Source organism: Rattus norvegicus, chromosome 15 (assembly GCF_036323735.1).
Source record: "Rattus norvegicus strain BN/NHsdMcwi chromosome 15, GRCr8, whole genome shotgun sequence".
Taxonomy (NCBI): Eukaryota; Metazoa; Chordata; class Mammalia; order Rodentia; family Muridae; genus Rattus; species Rattus norvegicus.
Genome location: NC_086033.1, coordinates 14,875,118 through 14,903,081, shown reverse-complemented (window position 1 = coordinate 14,903,081; position 27,964 = coordinate 14,875,118). Strand labels below are relative to the sequence as shown.

The window sequence follows — 27,964 nt, the reverse complement described above, 5'->3', positions numbered from 1 at the left end:
GGCTTTCAGCATGAAGCAAAGCCCAAGCCCAATTCATGTGTCCAGCTCAGTGCATGCCTAAGATACAGTAGAGGCCCCATCTGCATTTGCTGGTTGGCCTCAGTGTAACAAGGAACTCTCACTACTTTAAACTGGCTTGTATGATTTTATTTAATTGAAAAATTGCCCTCTGTGCTTCTTCTGTTCCTTCCTGTCTCTGTCTGTCTCTTTCTGTCTTTGTCTCTCTTTCTCTGTGTGTATGCATTTCCCTGTGTGAAGGCACATATGTGTGTATGTGTTCCTGTGTGAATACACGTGTGTGTGTGCGTGTGTGTGTGTGCGTGTGTGTGTGTGCGTGTGTGTGTGCGTGCGTGCGTGTGTGTGTGTGTGTGTGTGTGTGTGTGTTTAGGCGAGAAGTATGAGGGTTGTATCCCCTGTCCTCCATCTTACCTTTTGAGGCAGGGTCTCTCGCTGAATCTTGAATTCACCAACTGGAAAAGACTTGCTGGCCAGTGAGCTCTAGGGATTCTCCTCTTTCTACCTTCCCATGACTAGGCTTGCAGGACATGTTCAAGGGTGCTAGCAATCCAAATTCAGGTCCTCATGTTTACCCACCAAACACTTTATTTACCAAGTGGGCTACCTCCCGGCTCTCCCTCTGTGTTCTTATCATTAAACATAATGCTCATTATTGACAAGTATACTAATTAAGGCTAATTGAGACAGTTATGTATTGATTGCATTTGCTAACATATAAGACTGGTGGAGGAAACCGAGATACTTCAATTGATACACAAATTCTTCCAGATGCTGAAAGTATTCTTGTTGGTGCTGTTCCCCTTTTTGAATCCTGCAGGCATTTTGCTCATCTATCTCCAGAATGTACACTTCCTTAATTTCTTATTGGGAAATTCTACCATAGAGATATCATATCACAATGACACAAAATCCTTGCTGATTTCACTCAGTGTCTAATGGATTCTGTCCCCACAGCTTGACATGTGCCGCTGAGTCGGAAAATGCCTGATTAAAAACTTGAGAGTCAATATACGCTGCCAGCCTGCACAGAACAAGATAACTCCCTGGGTGACAGCCAGTGGCTTTGATGCAGAATGGCTGGAAGGAATCTTATGCTCTCTATAGGGAGTCAGACATGTACCCAAAGGGGAAAAGCCTAAAAAATTAATGAGGTTCCCTATCATCAATAATTAATCTCTAAATCAACACACACACTGGCGTTTCTTCCTGGTCAACACTGGAGAGTGACATGGATTGGGATTACCTCCCTCTGAAAATGCTCAGGAGTGATTCAGCTCATGGTTAACATTCAAATTCTTATCAGAACAGCAGAGCTGCAGGAATTCAGAGGCAGGCATCAACACAAGCCATGACAGTAGTTGTCACAATTCACAAGAGCACATCATATTTTCCTGATCAGTCTTCCTGCCTACACATCTGATACAGAAAGAAATCCTTAAATTTGTATGTGTGTGTATATATGTGTATGTATGTGTATACACATGTACACAGAGGCCAGAGAACAACCTCACTTTTCTAGCTCCTTGGTATGTTTGTATGTATGTATGTATGTATGTATGTATGTATGTATGTATGTTTGCATGTATGTTTGCATGTATGTTTGCATGTATGTTTGCATGTATGTATGTATGTATGTATGCATGTATGTATTTAGACAGGGCTTCACACTGGCCTGCAGTTCACAAAGAAGACCAGGGTGTCTGCCTAGCATGTTCCTGGTATCTGCTGTTTTCCCTCCTGAGAAACTGGATTCTAAGCATGTACCTCTGAACCTGGCTTTTTAAAAATGTAGTTCTGGAAATCAAGCTTAGGTTGTCAGGCTTGGACAGCAAACATTTTGCTGACAGATATTTTCTCAGTTCAAGGTTTGAAATTGATACCAATGAAGAGTGGGATTTCTCACATAAAAATCTGCAATCTGCATATGTCAATAGTTTTCACTGAATTGGGAAGGGATACAATTTCCCACACCCCAGTCCAGGGATTCCATGGCAGTCTGGAGAAGTGTTAAGTGTCACAGTTGAGGGACAGAGTGCTAACACACTTCTTGTGATAAAGGCCAAGCATTCTGTTCAACATCCTATAATTCCCAGGCCAGACCCTTACAACAAGGCATTAGCCAGTCCAAAATGTCAGTAGTGTAGCACCAAAAGGCCTAGCTGCACATGCTGACCTCAAGAAGCAAGAGGTCCATTGCCCTGGTGACATTTGTATATGGTGAGAAAGGGTAAGTTGTAGACCAACAGGGTTAGTTCCACAGTGTTAACCCTCCATATATAAAATCCTTTCCACTAACACCTGCTTAGCTGAGGGATGAAATAATTTGAGGCCAGAAAGAGACAAGAATGGAAAATTTGAAAGTTTATTTCATAGTTAAAAAACTTGTTCAAGAATGCAACAGGGAGGGAAGAACAATCTAGATTGGCATCTGTGGGACTGCAGATTTAAGACTTCTCTGATATGTATGAGATATAGGGATGCAAAACAGTGCTTGCTGGGAGAGGTCTGAGTAGACCAACCACAATAGGCCACACACATGTTCTTACTGCAAGCCCCACCATTCCAGGAGAAGGCAAGCAGACTGACCAAGAGCACATTTCTCCAGCCTCCATCACAAGTACTCTGACCAAGGTACAGTGACAGCCGAGGTCCCCAAGCTGGGGTTCAGAGGAAAGGTATGATGTACACGCACCACCAACCCATCCCTGAGTGAAAATCTTGAGACAACAGCCAGAACTAAATTAGAACAAGAGAAACAGAAAAGACGGTGGGGAACTGAGGTCAAACCAGGGCCAGAGTCAGAGACCCAGGTGCATGATCAAGCTATCTCATTTCTGTGTTCTTTTTAAATGTTGAAAAAGCAATTCATTCCTAATAAAGGAAATTTATTGCTGTCCTATATCTAATTCTAATTTTAGTTTTTAGTTGACTTCTTTTTTGTTAGTGCCTCTATTTTATAACCACGGATAAAGATGGATGCTGGATTCTAACATCTGCTTCCCAGGATCCTTTCACTGAATGAGAAGTCACACAAACCTTGCTGAAATGAAAGCTTGCCGGGATCATTTTACAGAAGAACCTATTAAGTCAAGTCAGGTTCTCTTTCCTAACCCAGGTGTTTTTGTAGTGAGAACAAGGAGGAGATTTTGAGGGTTCAGAGGTATATATCAGTCTTTCCTTTGTAAAATTGATTTAAACACTAATGGAAGCATAGTGTATATGCATGTGCATTCGTGTGTGTATGTGTGTGTGTGTGTATGTGTGTACACATGTGTATGCATTTGTGTATGTACGTGTGTGTGTGTGTGTGTGTGTGTGTGTGCGCGCGCATGTATGTTGTAGGGTGGTGGTTTTGATGCTTTGATTGGTAATCTGTTTACTAATGCTGAAGGTCCTCACCCCAATTGGTTTTTGATTTATCAATAAAGATGCCAGGGGCTAACGGCTGGGTATAAAAAAGAGGCGGGTAGTTGTTGTAGCTTCCTACAAGCTAGGAGAGAGGAGGAGAATCCAGATACCCAGGAGGGGAAGTGGCAGCATGACCAATGGGTTTCACAGAAGGTAACTGAGCAACTAAGCTGAGGGCAGATTTAGAAGTGTTGAGCAGGGAGTGAAGGTAAGGGCATATTAGCTGCAGGAGGTATAGAAGTGCCCAACCATTGAGCTCAAAGGCCTATTAAAAATAGGCTAATGTGTATATTTTATGTGTGGATCTGAGATAGCTCCTGGTTGGGTGTGCACATGTGACCAGCCAAGACCACAAAGTGGTGTACACAAAACTACATGTTACATGTGAGTGTGTGCATTTGTGTGTATGTGTGTGGAGTTCATGTATGTGCATATGTCTGTGTGTATACATGTGCTAATGTCCACCTTAGGAACCTTCCATCTTGATTCTTATGACAGGTGTCTCACTGACCTAAGGTTGACTATTTCCGCTAGGCTTCCCTATCCCCAGAATTATAGGTGTGCACCTCTGCATCTATTTTATCACATGGGTGCTAGGAATTGAATTAATTACTTATGCTTGCATGATGCATTCTCCCTCTCTCTCATACTGTTTTTCCATGGACAAAGCTGGAAAGGCCAAACTCCTATTACCCCAAGGCAACTCTGAAACTTCATGCCTGGATAGTTTCTTCCTGATACTCAGGAGATAGAGGCACACAAACCTTACTGGAAAATACACAGCTTCTTGGGATCATTATGAGAAAACCAGTTTGGCCTTGCTATCTCCAGTCACCATTCCAGTGGCCTTTCTTACTAGGAACACAGAAAAAGAAAACAGGACAGGAGCTGAGGGGGACAAATTGGAAAGAAGAAAGTCTGCCTACCATATTAGCTGAGGAAGAGATTACTGTGGCTTTCCCCAGTGTTCTCTGTGGTGCTTCCTTAGGCTTTCCTGTCAAGAGAATCACTGAGGGAACCTGGGATGTGTGTGAGAGTGTAGCATCACATTTCCCCCTGTTTTCTTGAACAAGTACTTTGCAGATAACTGGCTGAATCATTCTTTTATGACTAGTAAGGCAGATCTAGAAGACAAAGACAACTGGAGAGCCAGGGCATGCTAGAGAGGGGTCACATCAGGCATTTATGACACCACAGTCACTATATTCTGTGATAGTGGCACATGGCTTCCAAGTGAGCCACATTCTACTGAGGACGGGAGCTGAGCTAGTGCCATCTAGCTGGATCCTTAACTGGGAAGGTCAAGGCTGGTCTAGTAAACTCTGCAAAAGCTTTGCAATGGAGCCTCAGTAATGAGGTTCATATGAGGCTACGGACAGGGAGGAAACAGACTCCTGCATGCACCTCTCAGGAGCATTCAACATTAACCTGCTACCCATGGTTGTACCAACCAAGAGAGTGAAATAATTACAGACCACAGACACAAGCTCAATTAAATAAAGATACCTGTGCTTCCCTCCAGCACATCCATACATTCTCTACCTTCACACTTAGACACAGGTAAAGCTGGTCCAAGTAGAGGGAGACAGGGAGGAAGGAAGTTTTCTATGTAGTGTGGAATTGATGGTTGAAAGCAGTCTTGACTTTTGAAAGGAAGTAGAAAGCTAGTGGTTTACAGACATAGAGTCTCAAGGACCTTGAGAAGGAAGCCCAGTGACAGAGCACTTGCCTAGCATGTACCAAAACAGAGCAATAAAACTCCCCTTACCTCAAACCAAAAGTCACCTACCAATACCAAAACAAACTAAATAAAACAAATGGAAAGCAAGCAAAATAAAAAATCTCAAGGTTTGCCAGGGGGAGAGGGGAGGGGGCATAGGAGAGAGAGAGAGAGAGAGAGAGAGAGAGAGAGAGAGAGAGAGAGAGAGGAGAGGTGAGATGCGTGAGAGCAAGAGGGGGAAGGGCAGAGGAGAGGAAGTGGGAAGATTTGTTTTCATACAAGATGGTTGAAAATAGCTGAAAAAAATCTTATGTCTCATATCAATATGTTACCACACTAGAACTTATCGCTGAAGATTGCTTATGTCAGTAGGCTGCGGACTTTCCAGTTGGTCTGTGTTAATACTCCTTCATTTTGTTATACATTGGAGTTAGAAGGAAATGAGTTAACATTTCAAAATTCTCAAGAAGGGGGGAGTGGGAGAAGAAGGGGGCTGATGTTGGGATGTAAAGTGGATAAATAAATAAATCATTTAAAAATACCCATGTCCTAAAAGAGTGTAAACCAAAGATATTTATTCTTTCCTTCTGTCTTGTCTTTCAACCAACATTTGCTAATCACAGGCTATGCTGGGCAGTGCACTCGGTGAAGAGTGTGACCTGATGGGCCTTCTCTCCCGGAGTTGGTAATCTAGTGAGAAACAGAACGACAAGCATCAATTGAGTAGTTACACACCTTGGTGTAACTTACAAAGAGAAAGTTGCTCATCCTCAAACAAGCCTAAGAAACTTTAAGACAGACATCCAGCCCAGAAGCTCTGGAAATGAGAAAGAATGAAAGTATAGATTGGTCCGGCCTCAGAGGTGAAGAACATCCTGGTCAGGATGTGTGTGTCAAGGGACCATAGCAGGAAGCATGGCAGGAGCTGGCCCGGAAGGCTGAAGTATCAGAAAAAAGGGGAGGATCTGTGTGGTCAGGGTGGGTAATACACAGGGATCAAACACAAGTGGAGTTTTCTGATTAACTGCATTCTCTTGAGCATCCAAAGTTGCTTTATTTGCATCTAGCACAATTGGAGTCAATATACATTGTAAATCATGATATAAGTCAGTCTCTCTCTCTCTCTCTCTCTCTCTCTCTCTCTCTCTCTCTCTCTCTGTGTGTGTGTGTGTGTGTGTGTGTGTGTGTGTGTGTGTGTGTGTGTGTGTATGCACAGGAGGGATGAATGCAGACAGAGGTCAATAAAATCCCTGTATTTTCTAGTGACACGTGCTTAAGGAGGAGGCATTTCCAGCCTTCCTTTTAGGTTGTTTATGATGTCCTGTTTATGGAGGGGCATCCAAATAGCACCTTGGCTGATCTGTTTTGGTAGTCATCATAAATGCTAGACAACGCATTTGTACTTAAGTCTGAGTTCAAAGTGACCACTCTGTGCTTTGATAGAGTCTTTTGCTCAGGAAGCTTCCCAGAATGCATGCAGGCCTATCCTTTAAGCTGTCAAGGGCTAGAAACTTCGTCATTGTGTATATGCATGCCCTTTGGACTCATATGCCTCCCTATACAGTAATGACCAAGAGATGCAGGCCTCATGCTATGTCTCAATGACATAGTTATCATGATGGTGATGGTGTGGGCTGCTACCAAGTGACATTGCTGCCACAGCTGTACCAATAGCCCATGAGCATACACGTCGAATGTGCTGCCTTGATGGCCTAAGGCCCAAGGCTACAGGCAGATTTGTTTATAGCAGAGGAGAGAGCTTGGCAGCCTTGGTTTCATAGATTAGGGTTGAGGGGGACCATAGGAGGGTGATAAATCCCTCCCATCTGCTACTATTGTTTGAAAGGGCTGATATTAGAGAACCATTTTCAATGTTCAAAAACTTAACCGAGTAAAGGAGGAAACTTCCCTCCACATCATTTTCACAGTTGTGTTAAGACCGCATTGACCTGCCAGGGGAATTGTTGAAAACTGGCACAGAAGGAAATGTAGCAAAAGGCCAAGTGAATCAAGCAGAAAGACTTTCTCCCAACAGCCAGGGGCATTGCATCGGTGCCTCTTAGTGAGTTCTAAGAAGATGCTCTGAACTGTTGACAGCTTAAGGCATTTCTTCTTGTTCTTCATTAATTGGTGAAAAGGTGACTATCAGGAAGGGAGACCCTTAAGACCCCAAGATGCCAGGGTGGATGGCAGTGAATATTTTCAAAGCTCAAGGTAATTATCATGTCTACTCCTTCCTGTTAATATTGTTTATGTTGTGTTTTGAGGCATTGACCTTGAAGTTCCTTGCTATCATTGAGTTTAACTGTTGCTTCTCAGTTGCCCTTCACATTTTGCTTTTATTTCCATCCTAGCCTGTCTACAGTGAGAGGTCTTTTATTGTCACACATTTTAGTTTTTACAATTTGTAAAGGACGTCGAAGACTGTTTTATCTGAAAGCATTCCTGCACTATGATACTGGCAGCAGTGAAACAAGCCATTTGCTGGAGAGGAGCTGGGGGCTCAGAACAATACAGACAAATCCTAAATAAGTCACCCATGTAATCCCTTTGTCCATTCATTCAACAACTGTTCATTGAACGCGTGGTTTTGCTATTCATTCCCTCTGCACTGGCAAGACGGGAAGGTTCTGTGGCGAGAATACACTTGGATGAGGAGAGATGAGGATTTAATAAAACCATTGGCCATTTAACAGTTCTCGGGTTGAGTGCTTCTCGCAGGAAAGGGTATGTCTTTCTTCTAAGGCCTATGGGACTTTTAGGATGTTTAGTGGCATATGTGGCTTTTATTATTAGAAGTTTAGGGTCTCGTGGCAATAACTAAACCAGCTCTAGACGTCTGACAAGTGTCCCCAGTAGGATAGAGGTAGCATTGTGTTGACAGGTAACCGCTGAGGTAATTGCACTGTCTCTAAAAGAAGTTCAATAGTTTCTACCGAATGGCATTGTGGTAGCTAGTGAATGAACTGGAAGTGGCTGGAGTGTGAGGGAGGCTATCTCTATATCACTGCTTTTATTCAGGTCACAGAATCCCTACTCTTTGCCACTGTAAACAGGAAGGTTGGCGTAGATTCAGGTCCCAACTTCCAAATCTGACACTCGTCTGATCTTCCAACTACCCACTCTTCTAAGCCTCCCTTCTCAGCAAATCTCATTTTATTCTTGCTATTGCCATCTGGAAACATCCATTATGTCTGTTCCTGTCACCATCCCCTATCACCGACTGAGAAGTGAGAACAGGTCAGGGTTTGAAAAGACTTTCTCAGGCTGGTATTGTAGACAGTGTCAGATGAGGAGGCTACATGTGACTCTTTTATCCTCACTAGCAACCTACAAAATCTATCACACAGCCCTTGGAATGTCTGAGTACCAGGATGATAATGGTGGGATGTGGTGCATGCTGCCATCTGCAGAAGAAGCATTTGCAGAGAATTTTGGAAAAAAAAAGAAGAGGAAAAATTAAAAGATGTGGCCAGCAATTTTCTTGAGATGAGTTTTGTAAGATGGGGGACCCTTCCAGAATATGAACAAGAGCACCAGTGTTGATAAATGAGGCCTCTTTTGATTTACTTCATTAGTAGCTGTGGTTTGACAGCCTTCAAGATCTTTATTTGTAGAAAAATCTCCTAGTCCTAACAATGAATACCTCTTGAATAAGAGAAGGCTGACGTTTGATTTTCCCCAAGCAATAAAAAGATTTCCTCTAGGCAAAATAGTGCAATTAATTTTTCCCAGGTGATACCTGAGCTGAAAGGAATGAATTCCTATATCCCACCACTCTGTTTTCTGTTATTACCTTAGTTGGCTTAAACATTTCCCCCTTAATATAAAAATATGCATCTAAAAGATTGCACACAATAAATCTTAAAGTCATAATGCAAACACAATTAAGACACAATGCCAAGAGACTAGAATGTCATCTTAAGATAATGATGTCCAACCATTTCTATGCTGAGGAAGGAGAAGCAGACCAGTAATCTAGATTGGGTGTTAGCCAACACCTCCACTCAAATGGCAATGCCCATGAATCCTCAGGTGATAAATGGATCATTGTTTTATAAAGTGTAGTCTGTTAACCCTCCTTCATCCACGAGAGGAGAAGTTGTAGGGCATAAAAACATAGCTCATGTTTGGATAACATGTTTGTATAGCCCTTCGGATACAAGTGTTCTTGACATTATAGAATAGTTTTGTTTCTAGCTGTTCGACCAATTCACATTAATGTGTTAGTAACCTCTTGAGCCATCTTCCCCAGGATACATGCCCTTTTAATAACTGGAAAAGCTTCTAGATGTAGCTTTCCCCAAATGGGAGGATGAGTAAGACTTCAAAGAGGGCAATGGGAGTTGAGTTCCTCTGACCAGTAGGAAGCAATATAAGCAGAATATGGTAGAAGGAAGGCAACAGATAACTTTGCAGGAACAATGCGCTAGTGTGGCATTCAGAAGGAAATATTAAGGCTTTTGGTTGGGAGGAGTTCATGCTTCTGGGGACCAGAGTACCAAACTTTTCCATATACATCTCTCAGCATTCTAGAAGATGTCATTGATGGTCCTGGAGCTGGGGTCCCCAACAGCTCAACAGCTGCAACGGTAAAGTGTGTGAGTTCTTGTATTACAGGTCAGAACAAGTAAATCTCTCTCTCTCTCTCTCTCTCTGTGTGTGTGTGTGTGTGCGTGTGTGTGTGTGCGTGCGTGTGTGTGTGTGTGTGTGTGTGTGTGTGTGTGTGTGAGGGGTGCATGTGGATGGAAGTGTGTTTCCTTGTATGTGCATTTGTGGAGGTCAGTGGTATCCCACTGAACATGGGACTCATTGACAGTCTAGACTGGCTTGCCACTGAGCCCCAGGGATCCTCCTACATTATAATTACATACATTTTAAGCATTTGATATCATACTCGGTTTTTTTTTTTTAATGTTTGTGAGGATCTGAACTCATGCTCATGCTTTCACAGCCAGAACGTACTCACTGATTTATCTTTCTAGCCTCAAAGCTGACATTTCTTACAACAAGCTCACTTCACTCATTTCTGCTGTGAATACAATATTTAAGAGCATGGCCCTTGCTTTAGACAGGAGAAGACTTTAAAATGGGGTGGTGGTAACACCAAGTGAATTCTCAATTTGAACACGAGATGTCACATTAGATTGAGAAATATGGGATGCAAATCAGGAGATGACTGCGTACGAAAGTGAGGAACCCTAAAATTCTGAATAGAGCTAGCATCATTGAGGTGCACGGGTGAGGGTGGGGTGACTGAGATGGAGGAAGAAGCCGGCGTTGCAAGTGTTTTTATTATTCTCCGGGGTACAGCACAGAATGAAGGACTCTCAATATGCCGAGAAAGTGATGAGTGACTTTGCCCTGTCTGAAATTAAAGGAGGCCTAGCAATTGAAAATGTGAGATGAGGGAAATGGGGAGTAGGAAGATGCCAAGGGAAGTCAGGCAGTAGGACAGTGGGGCAGTGGGGAAGTAGGGCAGTGGGTACTTCTATAGGCAGAAGGCAAAGGCAAGGGGAATCGCTAAGATGTTAGACAATGAGGCTGAGAGGCTGCGCAGAGACAGCTCCTGTGAGTACTGTAGAGAGAGCCACAACTAGGAGCCATGAGGAAACCACAAGGGAGTTAGGAAGGGAAAGGGAGGGGGAAAGGGAGGTGGGAGGGAGGGAGAAGAAAGGCAGAGAGAGAGAGAGAGAGAGAGAGAGAGAGAGAGAGAGAGCGCTGAAGAACAGTCCATGTGAATGGGATGGATGGATGTGTTATATCCTAATCACTAAAGTTTCTGAGACAATAGGCAGCCATCATGTCCCATGCTGGTGTCAATTCAGAGAATCACTTGAAATCATTATTGTCATTTGCTTCAGCCACTGGTGTTTGGCAGTTTTTACATGCATGTGTAGGTGTTTCACAGACACATACTAGTATTTTATCACCTATACCTTGACCTTAAACACACCCACTCGGGCTTGATACAGAAATCTCATGCATCATATATCAAGTTGGCTTTTTTCATAGCTATGTTCTTAGGCCTATGTGCATGATGTGCATGTGGGTGTATTTCTCAATTACTTTCTCCCTGTGTCTCTAGAAAAGATGCCTTCCTGGAGCTGAAGTTCACTGATCAGGACAGACTGTCTGGCCCCTTTTGAGTTCCAGAAATCCTATTGTCTCTGCTCCCCTAGAGATGTGGTTACAGATTGTGCTGCTCTGCTGGCTTTTATGTGGGCATTGGAACTTGGGTCTGCATGCTTGGTCCTCAGGCACTTTACCAACTGAGTCACTCTGCCACTGCAGTGGTAAGCTCTCTCTCTCTCTTTTTCTCTCCTGGCTTTTTCATGCACTGTTCTTTCACAGAACCATTGGTCCAAGCTACCATCTTGCCCTGGTGGAATGCTAATCATGGGAAAGTGTCACCCTCCACATGACTCTCTACCATCTTCCCTAAGCTAAGCAAGGTCAGAGGACAGGTAAAGGCAACTGGATATTCTGTAGCTAATCTGTACTGTAAGCGGAAGCTATGGGGAAGGGATGATTAGGATAATGCATGGTGGATGCTGCCTACAATGCCTGCTGTTGTACGTCCCAGCTCCGGTTCCTCATCTATATTTTTTTTAATTCTAAAATTAAATAGTTGCTTGTCATCCAAATGTGCATATTGCTATCTACCTGTTTAAGAAAATGAAAACATTGTTGGTCAATTTTGTGATATGGTGTATAGGTATCTATATGATTATAATTATTTGGAACAGTATTAATAACACTAATAATTTCTAAAGGTCTTCTCAGATGTGGCCTCTTACTTGCTCTACAACTGGACAATGTTTGCTTCTTCTAACTATAGTTCTAGAGCTTGGAACCCAGCCTGGCAGACAGCATATGCTCGTTAAATGGGTGTGTCACAAGGCTCAGAGTGGAGTTTCATGGCTAGCGTTGTGGCCATCCAGAAATGAATACTTCTTTCATGTAAAACTCAGCAAGTTTCTGTTATGGACAGAGAGGCCTGCAGCCAAGACACTAAATAATTTTCCAAGTCCACAGCAGAAGCAAATGCCTGACTTAGAAACAACATTCTGCAATTCCCAGGACCATTCCCAACTCTGCATAAACTAAAAAGAAACATTCGGGCTGTCTCTCTGCACTGCTGGTTTGTGGAAAGGAGATTCCACCTACCAATTAAGCTAGGTACACCCTAATCTCCTTGCTCACACATCTCAGGGCTGCAACTCAGAAACTAAATTAATGGTGAGGTCTGACCTAGAGAGAGAAGGTCAGGGAGACATACCTACCTAGTGAAAGAATTTCTTAATTCATGATCAGCACACAGAAGAAAACATCAACACTGATTTCCTTCATCTCCCTGGCACTTTCCCCAGAAGAATTAAAAAGAATGTGGTCACAAAACACAGGCAACAGATGATCATAGATATTTATTCTAATTGTCAAAAGTTGGATGCAACCAGTATGTCTATAGGTGTCAGTAGGTGACTATAAAACAAAACTCCAGCAATAAAATAATATTCAGGGCAGGCCAGATGACTCAATGCAGAAACATACCTGCCACTTGCTACACAACCATGATAGTTTGAGTTTACTAAGAACCTACCATAGCAGGAGAGCATTGACTCCTGAAAGGGGTCGTCCTACATTATATATGTGTCTTAGCACACATCCATTCCAATTACACACACACACACACACACACACACACACACACACACACACACACACACACACACTGCAGAGTACTTTCATGGCAGGGAAACCAGTCTATATGATCCCGTATGGTAGATCCACACCATTATACACTTATCCCAGCACACAGAATATACAAAGTCACAAGTAATTCTGAAGCAAAGCATGGACTCTGGGGGATAAAGATGTAGGTTCATCATCTGTAACAAACCCTAGAGGTGTGCATGCGGGGCCTGGACATTCTCCTCACTTGTACTGTGAACATAATTATGTGCAAATGGGAAGTTCTACTGAAAGAGAAGAAAGATTCTTCCAGGAGTAACAGGACTTGCTCTGGAAATACTTTGGCTAACACTCTGGCTTCCGTGTTTAACGAGCAGACTCTCAGCCTAGGGTGCTGTTGGAAGGTGATTCAAAGTCAAATGGTTGGGTAGGTACTCATGGAGGGAAGGGAAGTCACTGGGCAAGACTCCTGAAGAGTCACGGTCCCCGCCCCCCAGTTTCTCATCTGTTTCCTGGCTACTGTGTGGTGAGTAGGCCTCTGCTCTGTGTTCTCAGTTCACACAGAAAAGCTAGAACAATGTCCTTTTCCTCTTATATGCATGTGTGTGTCCTGATGTACATGTCTCTGGAGGCTGGAGGTTGAAAGTAGGTGTATTTCTTCGTTGCTTTCCACTGTATATTTTTAAGACAGGGCCCTTCACTGAATTTAGAGCCCACAATTTGAGATTAGCTGGCCCACTGGCTTCAGGGATCCACCCATCTCAGTGCCCCATCTGGGGATACCAATGCAGACTTCCTAAGATGTATGTGGGTACCAGGGATCAGAAATCAGCTTCACATGTTTGCACAACAAAAACTTTACTGGTTGAACCATCTCCCTACCCCGCCAAAGATGAGAATAGGAGAAATGAAATTGCCAGGAAGCCAGGGTGGGGCCTTCGAGGAGAGACAATTCTGTACTGGCCAGAAGGCATGCCTTTGGCTACATTGGTAGTTCTGTCTTGGCCAGAGACCAGAAGTATTTAGTGGCCCTGCTTTGTGTCTGTTGCTTTTACCTTTCTTCTCATTTCCCAAAGGCTCCTAATGAACACAGCTGCCTGGAAGCTATAATCAGAAACTTTACTGGTCCTTGAAAGTCCAGCCCTGGGAAGGACTCCTTGTGCATAGACTCTTTGTGGGGACATCTGGTTGAGCCAGATGGATTGACAAGCCCACTGTCCATTGTCTCAGCCCATCAAAACCTTCTTAACCCCTCAATAAAGGGGTTCTGTGACAATCCACTTGGGGACTGTTCTTTCAGAGCTTTTTTTACTTTCTTCTACAAAGTCCTGCTCTAAGCTTTCTTCTACAATAACCTTTTCTAAACCTCTCCCATTGCCTGTGAAATTCATTCTTTGAAACGCTGGCTCAGAATGGCTTTGGTGGCTGTTGATGGTATCGTATTTTAATCCTCTGAGTGATGCTCACATGGGAAGAGAAAGTCACACTTAAACCCCGTTTCAAGACTATGATCCTTCATTAAAACTTGGTAGATTGATTTGTTTGTTTGTTTATATAGGGTTTCCATATGTACCTGGGGGCTATCCTCAAATTCTCAATTCTCCTGAATCGGTCTCCTAAGTAGGATTGTAAGTGTGTACCATGCTACTGGGCTCAAGGATAATGTGATCTTTTGATACCATTTTCTCTTATAAAATAGATTTTTAACTCCAGGTGCATAGCATTTGGTTTCAGGACATCTATCATTGGAACATCTTGCCACAAGAAGAATCATTGGAGACATTTATCAATGCAATCTATAAGAACATTTTAGAATTTTTTTGTGTGTATGAGTGTTTTGCCTGTATGGATGTCTGTGTACCATGTTCATGCCTGATGCCAAGGAAGACCAAAAGAGGATGTTGAACTCTCTGGAATTGGAGTTACAGATGGTTGTGAGTCTCCATGTGGGTTGTGAGAATTGAACCAGAACTTGGGACAATAGCAAGTAGTAGGTTTAATGGACGAGCCTCTCTCTATTCCCAATTTATTAGATATCCATGAGAAGTTTCAGCCGAGGTCTTTAAAACAGACAAATTGCTTCAGCGCTTATAAAAATATAGATGCACAGACCCCATCCCAAATCTTTGGATCAGAATTACTAGGGGATGTGGTACCAGGTATCATTTCCATGGTGACTCTGTTCTGCAAACTTAAGAGCGATTTGATCCAGACGAAGAAAATCTCTAACACTGTTGCTTCCCTATCCTATAGCAGCAGCCATGTTCCTGACTCCTCTCTTCTGTTCCCTTCCCTACTCAGCGTCTTCAGAATCACCCGCCACCCTCATCTGGTTAGAATTGGCACAGGGGAAATAAGTCTATCAATTGTTCCAGTCCAGTGGTAATAGCAGGAATGCAAAAACCCATGTCTGGTTGGCTCACCAAATACACATGTTGCCTCTACAACCTCACCCTGACAATGTCCTTCCTCTCATTGGTCACCTTTCCAGTTCAGGCTACTTTGGCTGCCCACCAGGACAACTGCAGTAACATTTTATTTGGTTTTCCTGGTTTGATGTTTGTTTCTGGTATAGCCTCCTCACACACCCAAGGACTATTTTGTTTCTTTGTTTTAAAATTAAGAACACATTGGATTCATAAATTAATTCTCAGAGAATTCATACCTTTATGGTATAAATGAGGTTATGCCAATCTGATACTTAAAAAGCATCCATTTCTCTTTTTCGTTTGGTTCTATAATAATTATGGCTTCTTGATAAGCACACCACTTCACTCACCTCTATCCACTCTCTTCCTCACTGAAGTTAACTTTGTCCTGCTACTTGAACACAATGTCTTGGGTATCAGAGAGACCCTACGATTTCTCTTTATCAGGAATAGTCAGCTTTTCCCCATTAACGTCCTGGCTCTTCTCCTACATGGAACCTCACTTTAAGGCCACTTCCTTGACAAGACTCTCCATGACCATTTTCTTTCCAACACTATTGCATTTTCTCACACTAACCATCTCATTGCCTCTCCGTGGTTCCTCTGTCAAGCCTGGTTATTTTGTGTCTTCATTCCACAGCACACATCATGTGTGATTCCCCCAGGAGCCATCTACCAACTCAGTTCATTTCTTTTAAGACAAGTTCTCTCATTGGCCTGGAACTTGCTTGTCTGGATAGGCTGACTGGCTGGTCATCTTCATAGATCTACCTGCCTCTGCTTCTCCAGTGCTGGGATAGTAAGTATATACCACTATAGCTCACTATTTTATGTGGGTTCTGAACACAAACTCAGGTCCCTGTGATTGCTGCACAAACACTGCACTGGTCAAGTCACACTCTCAGTGACTGTCGTTTGATTGCCTGTATCTCCATTTACAGTTGTATCCCTGTCCCCACATTATGTTTATACGTTTTCGTTCATTTCTGTTTCATTTGATGGTCCAATGAAGGGCCATAGTAGTAGGGCTGTCATTGAATGAGGTGCATCTACTCTTCTCTCCTGTAGCTGTCAGTCATCCTCTTCCCTGCCTCACTCTGCACCCATTCCATGATCCATGTACGATGCTGCAGTGGTCAAAAGGAATAGATGTGATGTGTAGTTTAATGTGGACTTCCCATCTCCATTGCTCACCTGTCCATGATACTTCTGAGTACCTAACCTGGCAAGAGCAAGGTGCACGCTGAGTCTTTCACATGGTGCCGTATCCTGGGGTCAGGCTAATTTCAGTGGTGCAGGGTGCAGTGCAGTCCTAACTGAAACATTGTCACTATGGACATGTTTTCTTAGTGAATGATGTTTCGGAAAGCAGCAGTCTTCAGGGATAATCCAAGCACCTGGTCTGTAGACTGAGCATCCCACACAGTACTACCTCTATTAAGGAACCATTTTCACAAAGCACAGCATGGGCCTTGCTAAAGAATTACAGTTCTCTAGATTGTTGGGGGGAGGGCGGCAATGGGGGGAGGATGGGGAGGGGAACACCCAGGAAGAAGGGGAGGGGGAGGGATTAGAGGGATGTTTGCCCGGAAACTGGGAAAGGGAATACACTCGAAATGTAAATAAGAAATACTCAAGTTAATAAAAAAAAAAAAGAATTACAGTTCTCCTTTCAAGCCTTACTACCACCAGAAAGTACACTAGTTTGAAGGTGGGATGGAGGTTTTATAGAGACTGTTATCCTGCAGGTCAGAAGACAGCATTCTTAACTGGGCTCTAACATGAGCCAATAGATGCTCCAATAAGTCAATTGTATGGCGTTCTTTCCATAAGCATTAGATTTCATGGGTCTAGGAATCAATGAGGAAAGTGGGAGGACTGGATACCATCACCCTAGCCTATAATTAAACTCCGCTAGTTTCCAAGATGTGAGGAATTCATTACATTATGTAGAGGTTATATTTATAGTTTTCCCTCTAGATAAGTAAGACTCAGAGGTGACTGTGATGAATCTTATAGGAATTACATCTTCATCATTGATGTAATACCTGATAGAACTTGTGATATTTATTTATTTATTTAGGAAACAGAAGATGCTTTTGTTTACAGGAAGATTAGTTTTGCTTTGAGTGGAAGTGGAGTGGCTTACCTGTTACATGGAAATTATAAATGGATGGGAATGTATATCTGGATGCGCAGCAGCCAAAGGGCAGGGAGCTAGGCTTGCTTGACTTTGCTCACTTGCAAATCCATCACTCATGTCCTGCAATGTGTGCTTTGCCTATGTGTTTTGGAAACCCTTGCTTCACTTTGCTAGACTCTGCAGATACTAAGGGAGGCTGCAGGTTGGAAAAAATGAAAGCATTTGTTTCTCCCTGCTTGTTTCTTTACATCCCATGCATTCTTCCTTCTGGAGAGGTAGCATGTCTCTTCGCCAGCAGTCCAGTCTGGATTGCCTCTGCATCATTAGTCTGAACTGCATTTCAGCATCTCCTGGGACCATTCACTATGGATATCTGGCACCACATTCCCAAAAGATTGCAATTAACCTGAGCTGAAACGTGTTCTAGGCATTGGCCATTTAGGAGATGCTCCTTATGATAAAGCGTAAACAATGTGCTAACTGAGCACTTACAGAAAAACTTGCCAATCCTCTTCTTGAAGCCTATACAAATGCATCCGCTCACTGTGCATCTAACGTGTGCGTGTATACATACATGCCAGTCTTGCTGCAGTTCTTCAGGCATCCTCCAGGCTCTTTCACTAAGTGAGCTAAGCTGTCCGTCTAGTGAGCCCCAGGAAATCACTGCCCGTCTCTGCTTTCCTAGTCCTGAGACTGAAAGCCTGAACCGCCATGCCTGGCTTCTCTTTCATTGGTTCTGAAGACCAAACTCACTTCCTCACACTTGTGCAGCAATGCTCCCCACCTGAGTTCTATCTCCAGTCCAAATGATCTTCATCCATAAAGCTAGATAAGTGCATATAAACCAAAGAAGCCATTCGAGCTTTTTCAGAGCATGATCTACCACAGTAATGTTTTACATCTGTGATGTGTCTACTAAGTTTTGAAGAGATGGACTTTCATTCTTCCCTTGACCTGGTACTGGTGATAGATGTTTCCAGAGAAGCAAAATGCTTCAGCGGAGGTGACAGCTGGTGTCTTCAAAGAGTAAACTAAACACTGTGGTTCTTGCTTTCTCTACTCTCCCGCTCCCCTCATCTCTGTAGGATTGTTGAGGAGGTGGATGAAGTGATGCAGGCCAGAACAGAGTGTCTGGTACACAGTAAGCACCGTACATGTGAATATTAGCTCTCAGTATCCTGTAATGATCAGTGAGTCCCTAATGCTGGGCCATGCTGTGAGGAATGGCTTCTGTATTTTAAGGACAGAATTGGGAACCTTCTTCTTTGACTCACTGGTCTCATTAAGTGTAGGATTCAGAGTCAAGCACTCCAGCACATCTCACTTGTGAGGAGGATGTTTCCCAGTTCATAGTTAGGGAACTGAACAGAGGATTTCTAAGTCTCCAGAGCTACAGTAGTAGAGGCAGCATGGATACTGTCAGTCAGTAGAAGCTGCTTTAACAGAACACAGTGAGTGCCACAGCTCACACAAACACTGCTTATGTTCTTGGAGACTGGAGGTTGAGGATCAGCATTCTCATTCTGTTGGGTTCTGGTGAGGACCTCCTTGCAGCTGCAGGTCCTAATTTCTCCCTGTTTCTTTATGTGGGTAGGGGGAGGGTGGCAGGAAGAGGTGTTTGCCTAAGATCTTCTCTTGGGAGTTCTAGTCTATAAGGGCATTGATCCCACTTCTGAGTCTCTATCCTCCAGTGGCAAGGAACCTGCCTCAGTATACCACAGTTTTTGAGATTGAATTTTCAACAGAAAATTCCTAGAGGGATCTTGAAAAGTGCAGCCACCCGCATACACATTCTTCTAAGATATAGGGGGTGCGGCTTGGAAAAAAACTTTCCATTTCCACTATTGTCAGTGGTTATACTGAGTGAGACCCCAGGACTAGGCGATTGTAATGGAGCGCTAAGGGCCTCACTTCACAGCATAGGCAAGAAAAGATTGTGGATGAGCTCACAGATGTTGATCTATGACAAAACACCAAGACGTCCCTGGAGAGTCTCCTGGAAAACCCAAAGGCAAAGTGATGCCTGAAAAAGATATCCCCTGGCATCTGGTCTCAGATAGCACCTACGGGCTCACACCCGTGAACCCTGCCTCGGGGCACAGATCTGCTTTAGAGAACACGCAGAGGAGTGCAAACTGAGTCATAGAAAAATTCATTCCTGCAAACGCCTGGATGCCTATTGCAAGCTGAGGACTATGGGAATCACACACATTATTGGAATGTGATCTCAGTCCTACGAGGCTCACAGTGCTGGCTACACCCGACACCGGATGAATAATAAAGGGTTTCGGGGTACAGCTTGGAAGTTCTAGTAGTTACCTCAGAGAAGTCAAAATTCGAGAAGACCAAGGTACAGCATGGATAGGCCGCTATGAAAACACAGAGGAGCTAGCATGAATGTTCCCAGCTCACCGGGCTAAAGAGACCACAGTCAGGAAAGTGCTTGCTGTCTAAGATGAGGACCTGAGTTCCCATCCCTAGAACCCACATGGAAAAGCCAGACATGGTGGCACATGCGTGTAATCTCACTCAGCACTGTAGACCTGGAGACGGGTGGATCCTTGGGGCTCACTGGCCAGCCAGCCTTTCCCTGTGCTAAGCTACAAGTCAATGAGAGATCCTCATTTCCAAAAACTAGGTGGAAAGCTCGTGAGGAATGACAACGGCAGTTGACTTCCATGTCTAGACACACACACACACACACACACACACACACACACACACACACACACCACCCAAAGGAAACAAATTGCCAATTCAAGAACAACTGGTAGTAGGGGTGGGAAGAGAAGAATTCAGGCAATGCAGGAGTCCGTGTGTGACTGTAAATCTGTTTGTGGTAATAGTTTTCCTCGGAGGTATAATCCCACTCTAGGCCTTTTGGTGAAGGCTCAGAGGTTAAGACTGTTTTTACAGAGGACAGATTATATACTGCTCTCACAGAGGACTCAAGTCTAGTCCCAGCAACCACATAAGCAGCTCACAAACTCCTGGAACTCCTGGTCCAGGAGACTCAATGCCCTTTTCTGTCATCCAGGCACACTGTGTTTACAGGCACATACTGCCACACACAAGTACATAATTAAAAATAAAAACACATTTGAAAAAGAATTTTATTCCATTGCAATGTTTAGTATGTTTGCTAGTAGCCATGTGTAGTCATCAAAGACTTGAAATATGGCTAGTGAAGCAGGAATTGCACTTGCCTCAGCTACCCTCCCTGTGACCAGGGGTTACCACACTGAACAACATAGTCCATGTGCAATACAGTCATCACAATGACCGTATGTAGGAGGTGTGGTCATTAGTTAAGGAACCTGAGCTGCGGTGAGAAGTCACTTGCCCAGGGTGACAGAGCTGGTCAGAGAGAACAAGCAGACAACATCCTAGTCTCAGAGCTCATGCTGTCAACTGCTGTGTGATTATGCCAGCATCCTGCTCACACACATCTGTTTACAGACATAAGGACCATTATGGAACAAGCATTATTAAGCACTTGTGGGGCCGAGGGAAGAACGTCTTACTTCACAGGCTATAAAGCGGCTCGCTCTTTAGATGAATTCATTGGTGAAAATCCTGATTTGAGTCCGGAAAATTTATGGGCATATGATTCATACCTCCAACCCAAGTGACCTTACTTAATAAATTTTGGAAATGTAAGACACAGCTCCAAGGACTTGGAAGCCGTTGTGGAAGTCACTAAATCTAGGGAAAATTTTCTAGGTAGCACTGGAGTACAGTCCTGCAGTGAATTCAAGGCAGTGATTGACCTCCAATACAGGAAACTATCGCCCCTGTTCCCGACTGTGTGGGCTGGGGACTTCTCCCATAAAATCCTGCTGCAGTCCGCAGAGACTTCTGACACGTGGCTTGTCCTGCCAGGAAGCTGAAATTGAATTCTAATGCCAGCGCTTTCTCTGGTGGAATCAATGGTGATTTAAAGACAGAAATCTTGAAGCAGCAGGCCCCAGGGTGAGGGTCAGAATGAATAACACTCAGATTTTCACTAAAGCTTCCTTCAGGAGTGGGGCACAGCTTTGGGAGATGAGCAAAGACCATGTAACATTACCTCAAGAACAAAAGCGAGCAAGGCACAAGGAGCTGAAATGCTTGCTTGCAGCTGAGCATTATTGAAAGATATATAAAGATTTCCAATGAGACAGTGGGCACACCAACTGCCAAGTGCACTCTGGGTCTTTTGCTATCTTAAACAGGTACGGCGAACTGCGGGTTCTATCATCTGAAATCCATGTCCTCAAGTGAACGCTTGGGAATGGAATGAGCTGTTAGCTAAGTGAGACCACGTCATCCCACCGCAGTTCTAAATGCAGTCTTCCTTCCTTCCTTTACAGGGCACCAGATATCCCATGTGAAGTAAGATTTAGCGTATTGAGGACATAGCATTGAATGGGTCAGTCTGGGACTCTCTTTACTTAAGGTTTACATTGGGATCGAAAAGAAGGCAATACATAAGCCACGATACATTTTAGTAGCTGTAGAGGAATCACTATGAGTTAGAGGACAGCTAGTGAGAACCTGGAGAGAGACAGACAGACAGACAGTGAGTGAGTGAGACACACAGAGAGAGAGAGAGAGAGAGAGAGATGAAGAGACAGAGAGAATGAAAATATTTCAGATAATTATATTGCTTAGAAAATGATGCAATGTTTAGTTGTTTATTTTGTACTTGGTATAAACAATGTCACTCTTTTACTGTGAGTGTGTGTGCGCATGTGCGTGCGTGCATGTGTGTGTGTTTGTGCACGCACATGTACTCACTGTTATGAGAGTGCAGGCATTTATATGCCATGGTTCACATGTGGAGGTGTGAGGACAAGGAAGGATAATGTCAGTCCATGGCTTCCACCTTGATTGCGATGAGGTTTCCTGTTTACCACTGCATACACCACGTTTAGCTGGCACATGCGCTTCTAGGGGCTTTCCTGCCTCCACTTCCCATCTTGCTGGAGGACCACTAGGTATGCAGACGGATGCTCACATCCCTAGGCTTGCAGGAGTTCTGATGAGGCAAACTCAGGTCCTAGAGCTTTCACAGAAAGCCTGTTACCCACTGAACCCTAACACCAGCCCCGTAACATCCTTCTTTGCTCTCAGAAAAACCTTCTATCTTGCTATCTGAAACAATCCCACATGTCTCTTCTCGTAGATCGGAGTGTGAGATTCCCATTAAGCTGCTGCACCCCTTTAAGGTGAATATAACTTTTATTTGATTCCTCATATGGCTGCTTATAACTTAATGATATTGAAGGGCAGGTGTAGGTCTCCTTTAGGTTTCTGTTTACTTCAGTCACCATTTCTTTACTTTTGCTCTTAAGCAAAACCCCTAAGTTGTTCTTCCTGTTGCCTGACAGGTTCCCATTCATCTGCCCACCCTCAGTTTTGTACTAATAAGGATGGTACTGAAATTAAACTATCAATGACACATGCTGAGGAGTTCTGAGATGTCCTATGCCTCTTGTAACATTGAATTCTTGGACTCAGAATTTATGAATGCATAATACAGTACTATCAAATCGTAGCATGCCTGGGAGGATCCAGTATCAAATTCATGCTTTTCCAGAACTTTCAGCTGTAAACTCCCTGCTGGTCAGTCAGCACAACATAGCAATGACCCATCCCCTCTCCATGCTTTTATTGGCCCACTTCTGAAAGCCCCAAGTACGATAATGTCCCTAATGGAGTTAACACAGGAAGAATGCAGTTCAAGAAAAACTCACGTCAGCTTACCCAGCTCAGAAACACTGGGCTCTGCTGATGTTTAGGATTCTGGTTTCATGTCATAAATAATCTACAACTCAGGTAATATTTATGTGAATAAGTGGGGAAGTTTTTTTTTTTTCTGTGTGGGAACTGGAAAAAGTCGCTTCCCTTGGCTGTGTCTTCCTCCTTTACCTGATGATAGGCTTGCTTTGGATGGCCGTCACCATGCTTTAAACTTGCTGCTAGCAGGCTCAGGAGCAAGGCGCTCCCTTGCCCTTGTCTAAATTCCAAACATGTTTATTTCCAGTGCTCTCCACAAGTCCCTGCTGCGGCATGGGCTGCCCCCTCACTCTGCAGCAGAGGGCAGAAAAGAGCAGATGGCTAAAACATTGCTCCCTGGAGAGCAGCCAAAAGGTAAACCATATCCAGCAGAGGTTACTACTGTTTATCTCATGGCACAGAAGTACCTCTGGCAGGAATGGAAAGCCAGAATCTCTTTTACGAGGAAGACAGTCTTCCCTGGAGTTGTCTCAGTGACTTCAGTATGGTGGCTTGAGCTTGGCTCCCCCAGTGCTTTCTGCCAGACGCTTGCCAGTGCCTGAGTTGATGCTCAGTCAGCAGACTTGATGCTCTGTGGTACTTTATCTTCTGATTCTATGTATCGGCTGCCTGTTCTCTTCCTTTTGCTTGCTACATGTTTTATAAAATCATGAAATGGGAAGCATCTCTGTTCTAGATCATTCTCCACACAGAACCACTTTGTAAGAGACTCTCAACCGTTGGGTAACATTCTAACTCTGGCAAACTGGAGCAAGGCCACTTGGGATTCTCTTCCTTGCCTCATGCAGAGAACACCATTATCCCATAGGCAGCTGCTTCTCCTTTGCCCCTTAGCTACTTCTCTCTAGCTACTTTTCCTTTTCAGTTGTTTGCCAGTTTCCATAGCAGTACCATGGGGTGCATAGCCGGGGATGCTTGCCTTGAGAGTTTTGAGGAAGAGAAAGCTCCAGGCTTTCTATACCCATTGCCTTCATTCTTCAGTGCTCTTTGGCTTACAGAATCATTACTCCAATTTTAACCTCCGTTTCTAAGTCTACTTTGTCTCTGTGTCCAGTTTCTTTTTTTCAGAACAGCGCCATCCCAAGGGATAGGAATATTTCCCGTTAGCATCATTTCAGCCTGATTAGCTCTAGATGGATTCAAAATTCAACATGGGTTTTGGGGGAAAGTATTTACCCACTAGCAAGAGCTATGGCTGTTTCCTCCCACTAATGATAGCATCTGCAGCGAGGTAGATGCATGAATGAGCAGAAGCTGACAGTGAAGCCTGACAGATGTATTGGACCAGAATGCTCTCAGAATAGATGACAGAACAGTGTCACTGATCAGGCAGTGTCTGACTCGAGGGCGCACCAAATCCTTGAAACATGGCCCTTCCAACTTGACCTGCAGCACCATGACTACAAAATGCACACCAGATTTAAGGCTCAAAACTTAAAACGCAAGAAAATTACTCGTTTTTCTGTTGCTTATATGTTGCAATGAAGATACTTTAGGTATACTGGAGAAAGGAATATGTTGTTGAAATCAATAAATTTTGCCTCATTTGTCATACTTTAACGTAATTCCGGGGACACATCAAGTGACCCACATTACATGTACACTGGATAGGACTAGGTAAAGAGAGCTTGGAGCATAGACAAAGTGTAAAAGTGGGAGGAATCCTGAACACGGCAATTTTATTTTGTGGGCATTTTGCGTATGTCCTTCAATGCATACACATCAACAGTATGTGCGGACACCGTGCACATGCTTGCACTGTGGTTTCACATCTGCAGGTCATCTGAGGATCAGAGCTAACGGGAAAATATGCATCTGCACTAACCAGAAACGCATCTTTTTCTTGTCCCTATCCCCTAAAAATAGTGAGTAACATCTGCTTGAGTAGCACTGGGAGTGTCACTGGGTATCGTAAACAGTCTGGAGCTGGCTGTAAGCATATGAGAGGACTGTGTAGGTTACATGTGAATGCTACATTTCTTTGGATAAGGGACTTGAACATCCATGAACTCGATATACAAGGAAATCTGCTGGAGATACCGAGGGATGACTATTCTACATGTAAACTTTTATGTAACCATATGACCCATTATATATGAATATCGTTACTTTTGGAGTTAATGCTTTAGCATTTTATATCTATAGTATATAGGGGAATATAATCTCAGGGAAAAAATCCAACCTCCCTCTCAGCCTTAACAAGATGGAGTCTAAAGAGACCTAAGGAAGGAGCCCAATTGAGTAACTGGTAACTGCCTGAAATTTTGGATCAGCAACAGAGCAGGTTTTTTTCCTGTGCTCAATTGAGGTTTTAGTATTAAATATTCTTACATTAAGTGTTAATTTAGATACAATATTGCAGCACTTGTGGGTAGTATCTGTTGCCCTCTACTCTGTGTAAGGTACATACTTGTCCCATGCTAGATTTTAAAGATGCCTTAGACTCCGGCCAAGATGTACCAATCTCACATTCTGCACTGGAACCTGAGAACCATGTTTATTTCCTGCCTCTGTTTGCCTACCTCCCCCACCCTTTTCTTTGGAGGGGATATTTTTTGAGACCCTTGGGTATATATGTGGCCCTGGAATTTACTGTCCATCTATTCAAAGCTGGTCTCAAGTTTGTGTTCTTCCTGTCTTACTGGAATTGGGAACCATATTTTCAACCTCTGCCAAAGGCAACTGTTCATGGGAAGATGAGTACTAAAGGTCGGGGACCTTGGGTGACTTGCTAATAACTCAGTAGTGATCATTATTACTTTAAAGTTCATGTAGAAAAAGGAAGAGCAGTAACAATTAGGAAACAGGATGGTCCTTCCCCACATCTTCACTGCTCACCAGTGTTCAGATATTTGTGATTCAATGATTGTGAGAATGATGATGTTCTGGGAAGGTTCTAGGTGATTCTCAATCCTGCCTGACCATGAGACTTCACAGAGAAGGAAAAACAGGAGATTCAAGAACTGCTGACTCCTGGACCATGTCTCGACCAAACCACTCTCTCTGGTTTTAGAACCTAGAGACTGCTTTCTTAGAAGTCATAAATGAACAGATATGAAAAGACAGTGAAACTGGCATCTGTAGACATGTATATTCAGCCACTGTCAAGATCAAGGCATAAACGATTTCTAGCCTTCTAGAAAGATCTCTTACACCTCTTCTGATTCCTATGCCTCCCACCGATGTGGAACTGTGGTTGGCTGAGAATCACTACCTGAGCTCCTAGAACACTGGGTATGTTACCTCTGCCACCTTCCACCTTATCTGTGAATTTGGCTTTGAGCAATTTCTGCAAGAGGTGAAAGAGAATAGGGAACAGTGGCATGCATCTTAATTATGCTAATTATCCAAGCAAAGAAGAAGGTTGGCACAAATGTCATATAAGCCTGTCATCCTGTTTCCTACAGTTCCTCTCACTGTGTTGTGAGACAGGTTCTCTCAGCCATTTGCTTGGACTAGCTGGCCAGCCAGTGCCAGGATCTTACTCTGTTTGCCTCTCCAGGGTTAGTGTCAAAGGAATAATGTTGACCATAGAGGAGTAGAGAAGAGGGATTCACATAGCCAAGGAAGAAGGAAGCTAGACACAAAATGGTCAATGCATGCACTGTAGTTGGGTTAGAGGGATAACTTGAAATATTCTTTAGCACAGCATGGCAATAAGCATACTTGTCAGCAATTAGACATATACATTAACAGAGGTAAAGAAGATTTCAAATGTTCCCATCACAAAGATTAACTAAGATTCCAGGTAATGTATGTGTTAGAGAATATGTCTTATCATTAGACTCTGTATACATGGACTGAAATATTATATAATACCTCATAACTATGTATCATTAAATGGTCAATAAAAACTAACCCTTCACTGAAATTCCATATATATATATTTATATAAAATATAATTTCCATATGCATATTTCACAATATTGGAATTTAAATTAGGGAATATTTATATATAAAAATATATATTGGTGATCACATATACAGATACATCAGTAAGGCAAGTCCCAGAAGCAAAGGTATCAGGGTAAAGGGTGTTTTAGTATTTAACTTTTGTGGATACTTACTTGTCCTTCATAAGGATTATGCTAAATTGTATACCATCCCAGAAGGTGTGAGGGTGTCAGTTATGGCTTCCTATTAATATTGCTATTAGTCATCTTTGTGAAGAATGCATTTCTTGGAAATTGGCAATGTTGACATTTCCTCCATAGTCTTAATAATATACATTATATACGTAATTTATATAGATTTCAGAAACAGAGCTCTTTGTTCTTTTCTTCACTTGAGTCATAGATAGGTCTTTATCCCTCCTTGGGTCAAATTTATACCTACATACAACTTACTGACTTTATTCACCCCATTCCCTTCTCCCTTTTTTTTTTTATATAGAAATGTGTTGTTTTATTACAAAGAGCCTCACAAAATAAAAATATCTCAAAAAGGAAGCTAGGCTAACAACCTCCACCTACAGAATTGGGGAGAGACAGGGCAGTGTAAGTTTTTCTGCTTGCCCCGGGTGGGTGGGAAGGTAGAAACAGAACCAATCTAAAAATGGCTGATATTACCGAAGCCGGAAAAGGGGTCCCAGAAGACACAGTCACCCCTGCTGAAAAGCTTAACAAGGGCACCTTAGCAGAGCTCCTAGGCAGGCACTTGCAGTTCAGGATTTTGTCTTCCAGTTGTTTTCTTTCCACTCAGATCCTATGTGGTTCAAAACTCAGACCTGGGGCAGGATGGACAAGGGAGCTCTGGGAAGAGTTCTCCCAG

The 27,964-nt window shown here is 43.3% G+C and overlaps 1 protein-coding gene and 1 pseudogene across 16 annotated transcripts in view; both read right to left on the bottom strand.

Moving 5' to 3' along the window:
* Positions 1-27,964, bottom strand: part of Cadps (calcium dependent secretion activator) — a 454,141-nt gene that overhangs the window by 270,137 nt on the left and 156,040 nt on the right. The window lies entirely within an intron of this gene.
* The window catches only part of Hdac1-ps3 (Histone deacetylase 1, pseudogene 3), a 61,063-nt pseudogene continuing 33,294 nt past the window's right edge, over positions 196-27,964 (bottom strand).